General features: G+C 39.8%; 1 protein-coding gene across 1 annotated transcript in view; it reads right to left on the bottom strand.

The window, feature by feature from the left end:
- The window catches only part of ctnna2 (catenin (cadherin-associated protein), alpha 2), a 359,773-nt gene that overhangs the window by 261,590 nt on the left and 81,431 nt on the right, over nucleotides 1-16,752 (bottom strand). The window lies entirely within an intron of this gene.

The following is a 16,752-nucleotide window of genomic DNA, read 5'->3' as shown; positions in this document are numbered from 1 at the left end:
CTGCCAAATGCCTAAATGGAAATGGAAATGGGAGAGTCAGACTGCTGCGTAGTCATCTCCAACACATCCCAAAGATTCTCAATTGGGTTTGGTTAAAGAGGACTGGATGCTATGGTGGCCAATCCATGTGTGAAAATGCTCATGCTACCTGAATCATTCTGTGCCATCAATGGAAAAACCTGGCCATTCAGGTCATCAGCTGCCATATAGCGTTGCTGAGCCTAGATCATAACACTGCTTTCAGATGTTTGTACCCTGTCCACTGTGCATGATGGGTGCATTAATTCATCTGCTTCTCCTCTTACACTGATGCGCCCATCACTCTGGAACAGGGTAAATCTGGACTCATCAGACCACATGACCTTTTTCCATCACTCCACATTCCAATCTTTATGATCCCTAGCAAACTGAAGCCTTTTTTACCTAGATTTATGATTTGATTTTACAAAGCGTTTAATTGATCACCCATCCTGCTCATTCAGGATGTTTTTCCGACCACATTTCTTCCTTAAAGATGATGCTTCAGCACTATCCTTCCAGGCTTTAATAATGCGTTTTGCAGTTCTTCACCCAATTTTATGAGTTTCAGAAACCTCCTTAGTTGTTTTCTTTGCTTGATGTTAGGACAATAATTTGACCTTTCTGAGGACCAGAGTAACATCTTTCTCACTACCATAGAATATCTTCTGACATGGCTGTTTAAGAAATGAGAAGCTCCTCACTGCATCAGTTAGGGTTGAATAACTTGTTGCAGGTGAACATTACAGTATAAATCACTGCACAAATTACAGTATATTAATAAATGAAAGGCTTTCACCTATTTCCTTAACTAAATACAGGTGGAGACTTTATTTTTTGCTGGCCAGTGGATTTCCAGAACACAGAAACAGGGTTGAGGTCATGCATCACGTGTAAGCGAGTAAGTAAACGTGCTCTATTTAGGGCAAAGTGATAATTATAGTCCGGGGCCGAGGGTCAAAACAAAGGCAGTAGGGCTAATTAGAGGCACAGTTTGTCCATAATCAACGTTAACACACAAAATTTCAGAGTAATAAAACAAAGTCTAACCACCTTTGCGATAAATTCCACTTATTATGGCCTATTCCTCGCTGAGATTTCTGGTTTCACTGTGACCTACAGTAAGATATCCGTTTCATTTGTACTGAAATTTCATCCTGCATGAATTTTAACTGGTCTTCAAGAAGACAGCATGCGCAGTGTTCAGTGTGTGACTGGGAAAAGGGGGATCAGTAGACATTGACAAATGGGTTTCTCAGTAACCTGGATGTCAGATAAAATAGGGTAATGTGCGATCCATAGCATGTAAGTGGAAGTTTGACTGCAACAGAATGACATTTGTATTGAGGCCGGGGAAATGGAGAGGGAGTTCTGTTCATCCAGTGAGAAGTCAATAGATTTCAATGAGCCGAGTCCTATAGCTACAGCTATTGAATTTTGGTAAATTTGCGCAATAAAAAGCTTCGAATCAATTGTGCCAGATAGACTGGGGAATTCATTTAGCCTCCGCTGAGGCGTAGACGATGACTCTTGCTCGCTCCGTATTGAAGGGTTCAGTGCTACACCTGTGTATAACCCATGCAATTTCACATGAAATGTTTAAAATCCAAGTCTGTCTATGACTACCAGCTGAGGTTTAATATTGATATCTTTCATCTTGGACAATGCTGCGCCTCCAACAGTTTGGTGAAGGCCCTTTTTTATTCCAACATGACTGTGCCACAGTGTACACAGCAAGGACTATAAAGACCTGGTTTGATGAGTTCAGTGTGGAAGAACTGGCCCGAACACAGAACACAGGCCCTGACCTCAACCCCATAGTGCACCTTTGGGATAAACTGGAACGGAGATTGTGAGCCAGGCCTTCTCATCCAACATCAGTGCCTGACCTCATAAATGCTCTACAGAATGAATGGACATGAATCCCCATTGAAACATTCCAAAATCTTCCAAGAAGAGTGGAAGCTGTTATAGCTGCGAAAGGGGGATCGACCACATATTGAACTATATGTATTGGAATGGAATATCATTGCAAGTTTGTGTGTTCACCTGAAAACTTTCCAGGTCAACTGGCCACTGAATGCGTTTTTTTCTAAAAGGTGAAACAGCTATTGCACAGCTATGCTCATAATATAGGATCTGTGAAATTTTGTTCATATTCCCATGAATCCTTTAGGAAGAGTTGTGGATATTGGAAAAGGGTGACAATGATGGATGGCGATGACACCAACATGTGATGACGAATAGTAATACCTATGAGTCATCTATGTTTTACAGGTAGGGCTATGCAATTAAATAGCTAGTGCACATCTGCAGTATCAAACATCAACTGTGCATATAACAATAAAAGATTTTATGTTGCACGGCTCTCATGCAAGTTCACAAATTACTCAAAAATACACCAAAAAAGCGCCCCAAACCCCCCCAATCAACATGTGAACCCAGAATGGCTGACAGTTGCGTAGGTGTTCTGAAGTCTCCAAGTCTCTGAGTAACCTCTCATCTTCCTTGAAAAACACAGACGCCCAAATGAGTTTGCTGATGTAAGATTAAATCTAAACAGTAACCGAAAGTGGCGAAAAAAAAAAAAATACAGGCATATTATTCTGAGCCTTCATTTCACTAATAACATATTGGTTCAATTCCCTTTCATTTACTAACTACTGTAATAGGAGTTTTGTGTAAAACACCAAAATTAAATTCAGTTCGGACGGATGGTCTTGAAGTGTTTCAGCACGCTAATGTGGGGGTGTGTTAAAATAAGTACTGTACATCGACCGTGCCAAACTAGCGTGCCTGCATTTCTGCTCCTCCACCCACACCGCAAAACGGCGCTAATTGGCTCTGGCTATCTCCGCTAACTAACGACGCAAATTTCCTTTTAATTAAATAATCCATAGAATAAGAATGTAATAGAAGGTATTAAAAGATAAGAATCACAGACTGACAGTGCAGAACATCATATTGCTCCTTTATACTGAGAAAAACCAAAATGTTCAGGCAGAAACTGTATGATGCTACAACTATGATGAAGTGATTCATCTACTGTAACATTGTCGATTTATGAGTAAAGTGTACTTAACAATATTAAAGTGCATTAGTCAGTTTGTTTTTTCCTGTTAACTACCAGAGAGCACACAGTTTGTATAGTTGACATAAAAGGTATTAAGTAGATAGCTTAGCCTCCAGTCGGTCTGTGTTTGGAGTTTCCATCATTCCCTCATGCTTGGTGGACTTCCTCCAAGTCCTCCAGTTTCCTCCTACAGTCCGTATCCAGTACATGCCCCGACTGGTGATTTCAAATAGCCCGTAGTGTATGAGTGGGTGTGTGTATCTGTGTGCCCTGTGAAGGCTTGGGACCACCATCCCCTGTCTTACACCCTCAACCCTCTGGGATAGGTGTCCTCCGGGGTTCCGATGACCTCACACAGGATAGGCATTATAGACAATGGATGTATGTATGGACAGCACAGCTATCTTTCTGTCCTTCTTTTTCTTAACTGGTTAACAATCACTACTGCCTGATCCCCAAAGAGAACACGGATAGCCGAGGTCTCAATCATTCTATTTAAAAAGCTGCATGTTGTTAAAAGCTGTTAATAGAGCATAAAAGATGCATATTCCCCTTAGCCACTCTAAAGGTGACACTAGGGAGAAACTAAGCCACCATAATCTCTTAAACAAGTCCTTCTTCCCCTTTAAAGGCACACCGCTGCCCAACTTGGAGAGCTGGACCTCTAAAACAAATTACAAATATTAATGCAGTTGATATGAAGGAATGCTTGGCTTGTTATCCCAAGCCCTCATGATAATCGACTCAGCTCAACATAATATGGTACTGGTGGACACCAAATGAGCTTGGGGCCTGTGTGTTCTCCACACAGACATACACACACCCCTAGTCGGGTGATGTGGGGTATCTTTGTATCCAGGATCTGGGAATTCGTGATAATAGTTTGCTTTCAAGTGAAAAGTGAAGGTTTAAAAAAGTGAAGGTTCCCAAAGTCTGTAATGGCTTACAAACACCTAAAGAAATACTCGGGAGCCAATAAGTGGATAAAAAACAAAATGCTGCTGCTGTACTAGGAGCACTATGATGAGTCGGCTGCATCTTCAACTTACATCAAATGAAGCCGAAATGCGGTTGATTAATCATGCGGTTTCTTCATACACATCCCTGCGTCCCTGTCCCTGAGTGTGTAGATAGTCGTCCATGATAGCGGCAGTATGGGGAATCTATTTTTTCACTTTCATCAATGTGCCGTAATAAAGCACTGGCTCAGGCAGCATGTCCATGCTGTGATTTATCACGAGTCTGGACCTCATTTTATTTTTCTCTCTACTGCAGGCAGCTAACATGGAGAGCATATTGATGGAGGAGAAGAAAAAAAAAAACAGGGAAATTATATACTCCACTCTGCTCATGCTCTAGTTGAATTATCTTGCAAGGAGAACAAATTAACTAGGGCAATATATAATATATTAATTTTCTTATCCACCATCCACTAATTCTCATTTTTCAACCCTCGCGTCTGTCGGTTAATACGCAAGAGCTGGAATACAACATGATTGCCAACAAGAACAAGTACAGATTATTACACATTACCAATAGAAACCTTGCTGCAGGGGGAGTTTGGGAAAGTACTCCATGTCCGGCATTATAAATATACAACATTCTGCTAGTGCTTTCCTTTAGGGAATACCGAGAAAAGGCAAAGAAGTACCTGGCTACAAATTGTGCCTCAATGACAATTATTTCTTGAATTTTCAACTCCCAGGATCAGGCAGGCGAAGGTGGAGGTGTTAGGAGGAGCTCATAAGTTAGAGCTGTCTAAGGCAACATATGGATCGTTAACAATACCTGAACATCCGGATGGAAACCTGAACATTGGTCTGGAAAGGTGGCAGAAGTATACAAACTTGATCCTCAAGTAAAAAAACAAGTACTTGCCTAAAAATGGAATAAAAGTACAACATGTTTTTTACTCAACTAAGTGCGTGCTCTAAAATGCATTTAAATACAAAAGTACAAGTACAAGTAGTCCACAAATAAACAGATTTTTCAGTGCTTGCTTGAAAAAGGAGCCAGGAGAATCCACAGCCTAAAGAGACCAAATGGGCAGGATCTGTAGCCCATACACTATAACCATAAATCACACTGGTGCGCTATCCAATCAGCTCTTTTATAATAACCTATAAACAAGGACTGGTGGAATTGTTTTGTTCCTGTCCATCCAACATCGGGTGTAGCTCAGGTCATGGTATGGTGTGAGTGTAAACGTTATGAAAATCTATTTCTTTTCAATGGGATCGTCGTCTGAAAAGTAGCATGTCTCTTTTTTAAATGTAGTGAGTAAAAGTACAGGTTTTTCATAAAAACATACTGGGTAGAAGTAAAAAGCATTACATAGAGAAACTACTCAATTAAAATACGATATTCGACTTTGTTCTTTGCTGCGTTTTTTTGAGATTTTGAAATCTGAGATTTTTGCATTTTATGAATCGAATTATGACCCACCATTGTTTAACTGTACTCTACCCAGTATTCCACCACTCTACCCAGTATTCCACCACTCTACCCAGTATTCCACCAACATGCTTAAGGAAGGAGAGGTCATTAAACACAGCAGGACAAGCAAAAGCCTTTTCCCAGATTCAGTACACTAAGTCATTCCTAGGGTATACCAAGTCTTTCTCGGGCAATCCTCAGGCTCAGTGAGGTGATGCTGAAACAGCACGGATGGGAAGCTAGCAGTATTGTTAAGAAATGGTTGGGAAGATGCAGCAGAGTAGGTGGGAATCGTCTGCCATTTGGCAGGAGCATCTCTCCTTGGTGGAGCAAAACAGAAGCACAGTGAAAGGCAGCTTTAAGAAACTGACAGATGGAAGGGAGAGCAAGAGGCACCATGGGGAACACCGGTGATGGATCGTCCAACATGCCCTGTTTAGTAAGCAGGCGTGCTGGTTCTACAGGGAGCAGGGGAGCAAAGAGGATGGGAAACAGACCTGAAAAAAAAGTGTGCACAAGACTTCTGGTTTGAGAGAGGAGCTCTTTTGTGGACCACAGCGAAGGTGATTATTAAAAAAAAAACAACAACAACAAAAAAAAGCCTCCTAATTTGCAAAGGGAAATCAGAGGAGCAAGCTGAAGCATTAGATTGGAATTAATAAGAAGGTACAAAGCTGGTAATGATTTTGAAATACAGTTAAGAGTGTCGTAGGCTTAGGATGTGGTAGAGTCATGGCCTCATGTCACTAGATTTTGGCTATGGCTTAACAAATGTAACTATACCTCACCTTCAAAACAAATAACTGCAAATATCTTTACAGGTGCCTAAAACAAGGGGGATAATAAGCAAAGAGAGACCCCATGAGAGCAGGGTCGGTGTGCTAATCAAGCGCGATAGGCAGCTTGTTCAGCGGCAGTGAGCCGGCTAGTCCTGGACATGTTTTCAATCAAACTCATGCTGAATGCTAAACACCCTCTTCAGATGCGATAATTGGCTTGCTAACCCATATGTATGCTCAGTGAATGTTTGGCTATTAGTTCTGAGTCAAGATGGTCAAAACGTTACTAACTACATATGCATTCCTTGGTCTTGGATTCCTTGGCCAGTGTAAGCCAAGTTGGCAGAATCCCATCTGTCTTTCACTTCATCATTACTGATCATATGATTCATAAAATATCAGGGACACCAGTGTCTGAGGCATGAATCCGTTCTGGAAAACAAGATGCGCTGCTTATTGACTATCGTGGCTGCTTAATTGGATGGAGCCTTCAGGTACTTCCACGAGCATGCACATATACACAAAATACAAACATAACCCTTCCCTACCTGTCACCGCTATCCACCCACATGATGTTCACATAGCTCAAATGATATACAAACTTTTCGCCTGGATCAGAAATCCAACTAACATCAAGGTCAGTTTGAAGCTGACACAGTGCTTCACACCGCAAAAGACACAGAGAGCTTAATTAAGAGGAATGTGCTGTTTGATTGGCTGAGCGCTAATTACTGCTCGCTTTTCCTTTTGTTTTAATTTATAATTGTATCTCTCGGACGCACGCAATCCAAAACAAGGAAAGACAAGCAATCCCAAAAAATGCAGCCACTCTGATTCAAATTAAACAATGGGTAGTGGGAAGAACAAGAAAGAGCGAGTGCATAAAAAGTGGGTACAAAGTTCCAGTTACATTAAAGCTCCACTAATTTTCGTCTGGTGTCATCTGGAGCAGAACTAACTCTCAGTAAGAGGTCTAGCCTCCCTGCTGACTGCCACACTACGTTTTTTCTTTTAAAATGAAAGTAATTGAGCCACAAGGTGCCAAATGTGTCTGTGAAATGCTTAGCCGAGCTCAGTCGAGATCTTTGAGGGAGTGCTGGCTCTTTAGTCTCTTGGAGAGGGGAAGAAGGGAGCGAGTTCAGCAAAGCAGGAGCATGCTGGGGGAATCGTCAGGATACTCCAGGCAGGAACTGGAGGAGCTTTGGCATGGAATCTTTCATCCATATGAAGGATCTGTTTGTATGGGCACTGTGTCATATTCTTAAGTCTCTGAACATGATTCTCTGTTGGGATGGCTTCTGACTCGAGGCAATTCAAAGGTCCTAAACTCCTGCGAGGCATTATGGATGAAGCATGTGCCAGCAACAGCTGTGTCATCTTAGGTTCTTATTAACTTCCCTTAGGCAAGATGGCAAAAAAAAGCACAAAATCTGAAATTCTGTTCATTCTACTTCATAAAATGTAGTTGTTTGTTTGCTTGACTGTTTCTTTGCTTGTCTTATACCGCCTGACTAAGTTTTGATCATATGATGGTGGTAAGGACCGAGTTCGATCCCCACCCAATGCCACCCAAACCCTTGCCACTGGATGCAGTGCCAGTCCCAAGCCTGGATAAAATGGGAGGGATGCTTTAGGAAAGGCATCCTCCGTAAACCGTGTGTCAAGTTGTGTGTGGATCAGATGGTCCACTGTGATGGCTACTTAAAGAGAGAAGCTGAAAGACTAACAACAACAACAACCGGTTATACATTTATTTGAGCATTTTTGCTTTTAAAGCAATCCATGCCCTCAAAAATTTGAACCATATCAAAAACGGAAACCTCAAACAAAATCTCAAAGTGTAAACGCTTCTGTTTAGAGGTCAACGCCCTCAATACCACCACTACCCAACCTCTGGCTCTTCCTTACCTCCTTCAGCCACCCTTCCGAGCTCCTCTGACCCAGACAGCAATGCATAACTGTGGCTGGTCGATTGATAGATCAGCGTGTCTGGGCCACCGTAACTAAATCAGCCGATCCTGATGATTTAGCTGCAGGTTGGGAACACAGGCCTCGGTAACCAATCATCGGTCACCACCCCAGCAGACAGGTATGGACATTTGCTTGTCACTTGAATCTAATTTATTACTGGCTGGAACATTGATTAATCTTGCAACCCATATCACAGTGCACTTGGGGGGGAGGAGCTGAGCAGATTGTTAGTGGAACAAGCGGTGGAAGTGGATGTATTTGTATGTGTGGTTGTGTGTATTTGGGGTTGGGGGGGTTGGTCTGAGGGGTAGGGGAGGCTGAAGGCAATTTAACACAGACTGTAAAAAAAAGAAAGAAAGACAGTACCAGTGCAGTTAGATTGTCTTATTATTACTATTTCTGAATTAAATAATGGAAAAGCCAATTCAGCAAATAGGAAAGGATGCAGGACCATCCATCCATCTATCTTCATTCAACCACTGGCACATCAGTGTTCACTTTTCAGAAACTGTCTACAATTTGTGAAGTGGTCCATGAATAATATCAGTGATAGACAGAAGCAAATTAAAGGATGAAGGATAACACAAAGATCAGGGACTTTATTTACTTATTTATGTATTATTGTTTATCCGAACTGGCTTTTCATTAAAACAAGTTCGGCTTTAATGCTTAGTTATCTCTAATAGTTATTAAGTTCTATGTCCTTAATGAAGCTTTATCCTATTTTACAACAAGAACTTTAAGAGCTAAATCCCACACACATTGATTGATAAACAACACCCTTCTGAGCACTGTATTCATTCCACTTCCTCCGTCGCTCATCTTATTAGTCATGGATATGATCTTAATATATCCACTGAAATTTAAATTGGGCAGATTGCTCCATTTGTACACATATTAAATTATTTCCCTCCATTATAACGTCAAACAATTTCACCTTCCGCAAACCTGCTGTCAAGAATACCAATAAAGGTGCACTCGTGCTAATGTATTCAGAATCAAATCCAAGCAGGTCATGGCGTAATTAGGGTACCGGTGATTTAACAAAAGGCTAAGTGCACGTGTAAAACGCGACAGAGCTACCGCAAAAGACCTGAATGAGCTGGAGTGTTACGGGGATGTGAAAGGACCTGGGGTGGATTCCTCACACAGAAGCTGACACTCTGCCAACGACGGATGTGGCGGTGAATACTTAAAGAACTTTCCGAAAAGGAAGTATTACTGCGCTGTCACAGCTCCAGGGTCTCGACTTCGATCTTGATCTCGGGTTACCGTCTGTGCAGCTTCTGAAGTTCTTTTCAGTACCGAGTTCACCCAAAGGTAGACTTGCGAGTACGGTCGTAAACGGAGGTGGGAGAGAAGTGAGGAGGTTTACTTCATTACTGTACTTAAGTACGTATTTCACATTTTATTAAAAGGTAGATTTACTTTCACTTTACTTTCTCCTATAGCAAATACCTGTACTTCTACTTAACAATTTTTTGAACATTTTTATTTACTATAAAAAAGTCTACTCTGGGCTAATCCAAGCCCTGTATATTTTAATACTTGAGGTTAGTACGTTTGTACTTTTACTCAATTACACATGTAAATGTAGAACTTTTACTTTTACTTAAATAATATTCGCACTAGGGAATCTCTACTTTTACTCTGGTTGTAAATATCAATGCATGCCATCCAGGAAGTATTCCCGTCTCATCCCAGTTGTTCCCTGGATACACAGCCCTGAGCAGAATTATAGAGCTTAAGGAGTTTGAAAGAGAAACAACTAGGCTACAGATCTGATTAACAGCTTGATCCAGGGTAGTCCTGAGACTTGAACCCTCTGATCTAAGGTTCGAATGTTTTAACAGTCTAAAGTAACGAAAGAAACTAAACAAAATGATGAGGCACATTAACAAAGCATTAATAACAAGCTAGACAAGAGATTCAATTAAACATCACAGTGGTGCAGTTGGACTACTTTAAATAAAGTCCCTAAACAATAAGTGCGAGTAGTGAGCTGCAAGAAAGAGAGAAATGGAAAGAGATTCACAGAACAGAAGTGAACACAGCATTCGTTCCAATAACAGAAAATATACATTTTTAGCTTCAGTCTTTAAGATTTACTGTACATGCATTACATTTGGCATAACGTTGTCTCAGCTAGTAAAATCTACTTACAAAATGAAAACACACCCAATGTCTGATGGACTGTTACAAGCCATGTACAGATCATAACCGGGCGTTGCCTTTGTCCTGCACTCTTCCTGAAGCAGTCCATCAACTTTTCTTTTTAAATTATTTCCAACCATGAGACGTTTCGCTTTTCCGTTTCCACCTAAACCTGAAACGGTGACAGAATTTTAAGACATATCCTCCAAGCAAAACTTTCCCCCCTTCCGTCTCCATATTTATTCCTTTCACTCTTGTGCTTCGATGGCCACAGGCACTGCTCGGTCTCATAGCTGCGGCTCCCCAAAGTGCAGTTCCTCGGACTAATGAAGCATCTTGTGTTCGCTGAGCAGCCGAGAAGGAGAACTGCTGCTCCGGGACAAACACACAAGACACGCCGGAACAGGGGGGACTGAAAGACCATGATGGGTGACTGAGCGGATTTTTATCAGTGCTTAAATAGTATGAAGGTTGAGGATGTCCTTAAGCTGTTTTAGTAGAAGCCTTACGAATCCAATTTGAATTCGAATACAAGGCCATTAAAACGAAAATCCGAAACTCAGCATAATAAGGTGGAATTTATAGAAATAGCCTTCATCAGATGTTTAAGTCTACACTCTGGGTTCGCAGTATTTACATGAGTTGTGAGCCATTAACATTATCCAATTACTTGCCGCTTTATTGTAGCCATTATGTTTATTGTATTAGAATAAATATTTTACTAGAGTGTTAAAAAGTACAGGCATAGTGCCGCACTGTGTTTATTACAGCTATAAGCCCTAACCACAGGAGTGATGTGTAGTCTCAGTGCAGTACAGTAAAGTATTATACACAGATTGGAACGTAACACTAACACCACCACCAGGTAAACTGAACAACATCGATCATCAACAATATACCAGTAAAGTGGTGACAGGATCATGGGTGCCCGAGGCTCACCCACGTCCGTAGGACCAAAGCCCGGCCTATCCGGTCCAATCCCACAGAAAAGCCAACGCAGCACAAATTGTTGGAAAAATAAAAACTGGCTGTGATAGGGAGGACCCGAGCACCCAGTGCACCACAGCCCGCCACACACGATGCCCAGCAGGCAAAGCGCCCAATGACCTAGCCTCCAAACTTCCCAGATCTTAATCCGAATGAGCCCAATGGGATGCGCCGGACAAACAAATGTGATCTACGGAAGCCACAACCCACAACACCCAAAGGAACCACTGCCAATTGCACAATGGGAGCCCAAAGCCTAGGTGGTTTTAATGTTATGGCTGATCAGTATGAATTTAACCCTGTTACCTGAGCACATTTCACACTGAGAAATATTCTGAATAATGCTGCATCATCCAAAATTTCTAAACATCATAAAAATAAGAAAAAGTATATTATTTTATTATTATACCACAACCTATAGATTTCTCAAACATCGTATTATTATTATTATTATTATTATTATTATTAAGTAAATAAATTAAAAGAACAAAGTGCTGTTGCCAAGATGCAACATTTGTAAAATATTTAAACACATGTTTTCATATGTTTAAAATTGTATAAAAACCAGAAAAAAAAATTCAATCCCAAAAATGTCAGAATCAATTTAATCAATTCAAGTGCATTACATTTTGTGTAATTGCTTTTTTTTTTATTTATAAATTTACCGAACACTATTTGGTGCATATGTTCGTGCTAATAGGTTTACTTTCTCAGCAAACATTAGCATATTTATTTAATGTTCAATTAAGCAGTAATCTGATCTGGATTTAGCAAGGACGCGAAAAGGAAGGAGTCACTGCTAAAGTAGAAGAAAAAAAACTCTTTTAAAAGTGACTGATTTGCAGATATTGTGAATCACAAAAACACATTTTTTTATGCACATGATGGTAAGTTAATTATACAAAGTGATGAAAGTAATCAAAATAACTTTGTTCATCCATTGCGTTCTGTTCATTCATTGTGTACTATTACCTTTACAAATATTAGCTAGCCAAAAGGTATCTGTGTAAATGTGAGTCTAATGGTTACAGCCAGAATTTTCATATAAATGTTAAAAGAAGCCAAATGTATCAACTAATCAGCAAAAAAAATCAATGCGTTTCCAGCAGCTGTGTTCTTCTGGAGTGGTGTTATCAATCAATAGTGTGTCCTCTCTTCCATATCTAAGGCTCTCGTCTGAACGCCTGAGGGTATTCGGGAAGCTGAAAGAGCGCCGTTTGATTTGTTGATCTTGTTTTGACTGAGCGGAGGAGACTGGCACGTACTTCAGGAGCTCTAAGACTGGCACGATTCCCTATGGACTAAAAAGAAAAAAACCTCATGCAGATTTATAACACACGGCACAATTCAGAGAACCAGAGTGCCCTGCTTATGAGTCCCGGCAAAATATTCCTGCGAAACAGAGAGCGGAGAGAGCTTTATTAAAAGACATGGGGTCGTTAGAGACAACGTCCTCGGCTACCCAGAAAGACGTCTACAAGAGCCGCTAAGTGGAGAGCAGATGTAACGTTCACCTTTAGCGCAGATGCCGTGTTCCCGATTCCACAGAGAGGCTAATTTAATAAGAAGCATTTAAAGTCCCCCGTTGTGGACCGAGAGCTCGGATCATCACACAGCCTCGTGCCAAAGCCACTTCCTGCTACAAACTGGGTCGACAATAGACAATCTGCTTACGGTCTATGTAATGCTAAACAGGAATTACTCAAAGATTTATGATATTAATTATTAATAAAAAATAATGTCGTACAAAAATAGTTATTTAGTTAGGATGTGTGTGATTTGTATTCACACACTCGCCAAAACATGGTATCAGTGCTAAAAAGTGTCTCACCTAGGTGAAAAAAGTGAATTTTTAAATAAGATCATATAACACCGTTTTTCATAATACTTTTCATAATAATTTCCTGATCCGTGCTTCATCTTTTTTTTTTTTTGTAAATATGCATACACGTTTATGTTTTTATCAGATAAAAAGAAACACATTTGTTAATACAATTTCATGCCTTTTGATGTCCGTAGTGTCTGTTACTTTTTTGAATACAAATCTTTCAACGATCTTAACTGTCGTTTAGATGAAACTTGGCCGATTTAGATTTCCCATGAAGAAACATAAAACATGAAAAGGTGTTTTATTCTAAAATGCAAAAATTGTTAAGATATTGCAACATGGATTTGACATGGTTACGGACACTACACATTTTTAGCTTTTTAGATTTTCACCTAAAACTGGATTAATTTTTTAAAAGTTCATATGCTTCTAGAAACTTATAGACATTTTAGTACCAATATTTATAAAGAAATATGAATAATTTGCATTTTAAATTATTATAGCTTTAAGTGAGACAGTATAACGTTTGCCAAATGCCTAAATGTAAATCTAAATTTGCCAAACGTCTGCCAAATGCCTAAATGTAAATGTATAACGTTGAAAAATGGCCATTTTTGGGGCACATATTAAATCATCCCTCCAAAACGGCTAAAGTTAGCAACTTTTTAGAAATTTTTGGGGAAGCAAAATCTGTCACTTTCATGTTGCATAAACTTTAGAAGTAGGTGCTTTAGCACGCACATGTTCTGTATTCTACGTTTAACATTAAGTAAAAACTAAATAAAACATAGAGTGTTGCATCACACCTTTTAATCATTTATAGCTACATGTAATGTTAATTTAAAAAATAACTTGAATTAACACTTATGCTATAGCAGCTGTAAACACTTGCTTCCTCACCTTGCTTCCTCCTAAGTCAATACGACCTGGAAAATCCCAAGCATTTTAACAAGGAATTACAAAAAAGTAGAAAAAAAGAGTAAACTAATTTGTCCTGAGAAAACATACAAGTTTTGACTGTAACCTGTGACTGTTACAAAGCGCTGACACGGGAGACTCCTTCCACATAATGTTACAAAATTATATATTTATTTATTTATATATATTATAAACTATATATACTGTATATTTGACTATACATAGTTATATACTATGCAAAATTCTATTAGTTTCATAACACTAGTTTAACACTAAACGTGCAAACATACACATTTAATCACTTAGAGTACTCTGCAAAAGTCTTAGACACATACAGCACAAATAAATGCTGTAGTGTGGAGACGTTTTTAAAAAACAGTAATTAATGAAGAAAGTTTTAAAAAATATAGTCTCAGGTAGAGTGTCTGTGTAGTTTTATAAGTTAATGAGCTGCTCTTTAACATGATATGCTGCTATCCTTTGTGAAAAAGAAAAAAGAATCACTCAATTTCAAATCACTTGTATCCAAAATGTAGCTGAGTGTTAGTTTAATAATAATAACATGAAAAAGCAATAACGCAGCAATAATTTTCTGACCAGTTAAATACAGAATAAAATAACTGCAGGTCATGATACATGATTTAAATTCTAACCTCAGATATCTCCTGTTCATTATATTCACATTACGCTCAGCCTCTATCACCAACGCTTGATGAAGGAGAAACTGAACTGTATGTCGGGTTTGGTTTCAACATAAAGCCATGACCAAGAACATGGACACTTTTTAAGCAAAAAAATAAAAAATAAATAAATAAATAAATAAATAGATTTTGGTATAAAAACACAACCTGTGACATCTGCGTACAAGAATCACAGCGTTTCAAACTTCATTAATTATACTTATTTTAAGCATATTAATATAAGACTCAATATAATATAAGACACATCTTAGATCCTGCACTCTGGCTTGATTTTACTTCTTTCTTTTTTCACTCCTTTTCCATATACCCTGGTTCAGTGTCTATAGCTTTAAATGAACCGTCTCAGAGTACCCCTTTGTGGAAGTGCATTTTCCCAGCCAATTAGAACACAGATACCAAGAACGCCTGGGTGGAAAAAAACATGTCCTTTTTTTTTAAACGTCTCATTTCCTGGACAATATAAGGCATTTCCCACCCATTTTCATGCTTTTTCAACCTGCATCTCTGATAAACAAAACACTCCAAAGAAAAGGTTTTTCCATCTTTTATCTATACCGGTTGTTTGGACACCTAATAAGGATGTCCCCAGGTCGACTTCCAGTGGTGCTGGGTGAAGGCCCCGGGGCCCACCCAGGACATGCTGGAGGGGTTCTAACTCTCGGCTAACCTGGGAGACGCTGGAGGAAGTTGCTGGAGAAAGGGATGTCTGGGCATCTCTGCTTCTCCTTCAAACATTATTTTTTCGTGTCTATTTGAAAGTTTTGATCTGCCATGACATCCTTAATGTTCAGCAATGTTCACATTTGAAAGATGTCCTTTGTAAATATTTGCACAAACAGCAACAAAACTATTACAATCATTTTAAATATTCACTTATTCATTCTTTATATGAAGTGTATCCTGTAGTCCTGGAGTCTATCACAGGAGACTTCAGGCACGGGTTGGGGTACACCTTGGACAATCCATCACAAGGCACACACACACATGCTCACACACTACATGCAATTTGGGAACGGTACCCGGAGGAAACCCACCCACTCACACAGACCCGAGACGGGACTCAGACCCTCGATCCTGGAGGTGCGGAACCACAGCACGCTACAAGACATGAACATTAGAATCTGGATTTGAACATTGAGCCGCTCTGCTGTAAGGTGATCCGTGCTGCTTACAAACAAGGACCAAAAGTCTACCATAAAACACAGGTAGTACAGAATCAGTCAGCATTTAAAGTTCTGTAAAGAAAAACTGCACTTGAAAAAAAATCGCTCCATTCAAGTTTTGTCAAATATCACACATTTGTAGGATTTGCAAAAAAATGTGCCCTTGACTTCGGATTCTGTCAAATATTGTACTCGGGGAAACTTTTGTAAACAAATGACACTATTCTCACAATTTTCAGGGGAAAAAAATCATAAGTAAAAGCATGCACAAGGGAAACAGGTTCTCAGCAGCTTGAATTTCTCGGTCCCTCGTATTCACATCTATCTCAGGTTGTTTGAAAAAACACCGGTCTCTCCGGTTCCATGCCGCAACATTTCCCTTTCTCCGCTTGAGTTTATGCACCACGGTTTGGCGACGTGAATCATACATTTCAGGCCAGGAAAAGATATAAATTTGAGCCAGGCAGTGTGGATCTTGGATCCGAAGCGTTCAGAAGATTTTTAAAACCATCTCTCTCAAACGCTTGAACTGGCACCGTCTCTTTTGCGACGTAACGTCACCTCGTTTGTCATGCTTGATTTTCTTGTTGTTTTGCAGAATGATTTCGAGAAAGTTTTTCGAGTGTATTCTTAGTGCTGCTACTTCGGGCTGATTGGACCGGTCACGGACCGCTGACTCCTGAAGCGTTTCATATTCTTTATGGTCTGTGCGGCGGCCGGTTGG

Source organism: Clarias gariepinus, chromosome 20, assembly GCF_024256425.1.
Source record: "Clarias gariepinus isolate MV-2021 ecotype Netherlands chromosome 20, CGAR_prim_01v2, whole genome shotgun sequence".
NCBI classification, from domain to species: Eukaryota; Metazoa; Chordata; class Actinopteri; order Siluriformes; family Clariidae; genus Clarias; species Clarias gariepinus.
This window is presented reverse-complemented; position numbering and strand designations above follow the sequence as displayed.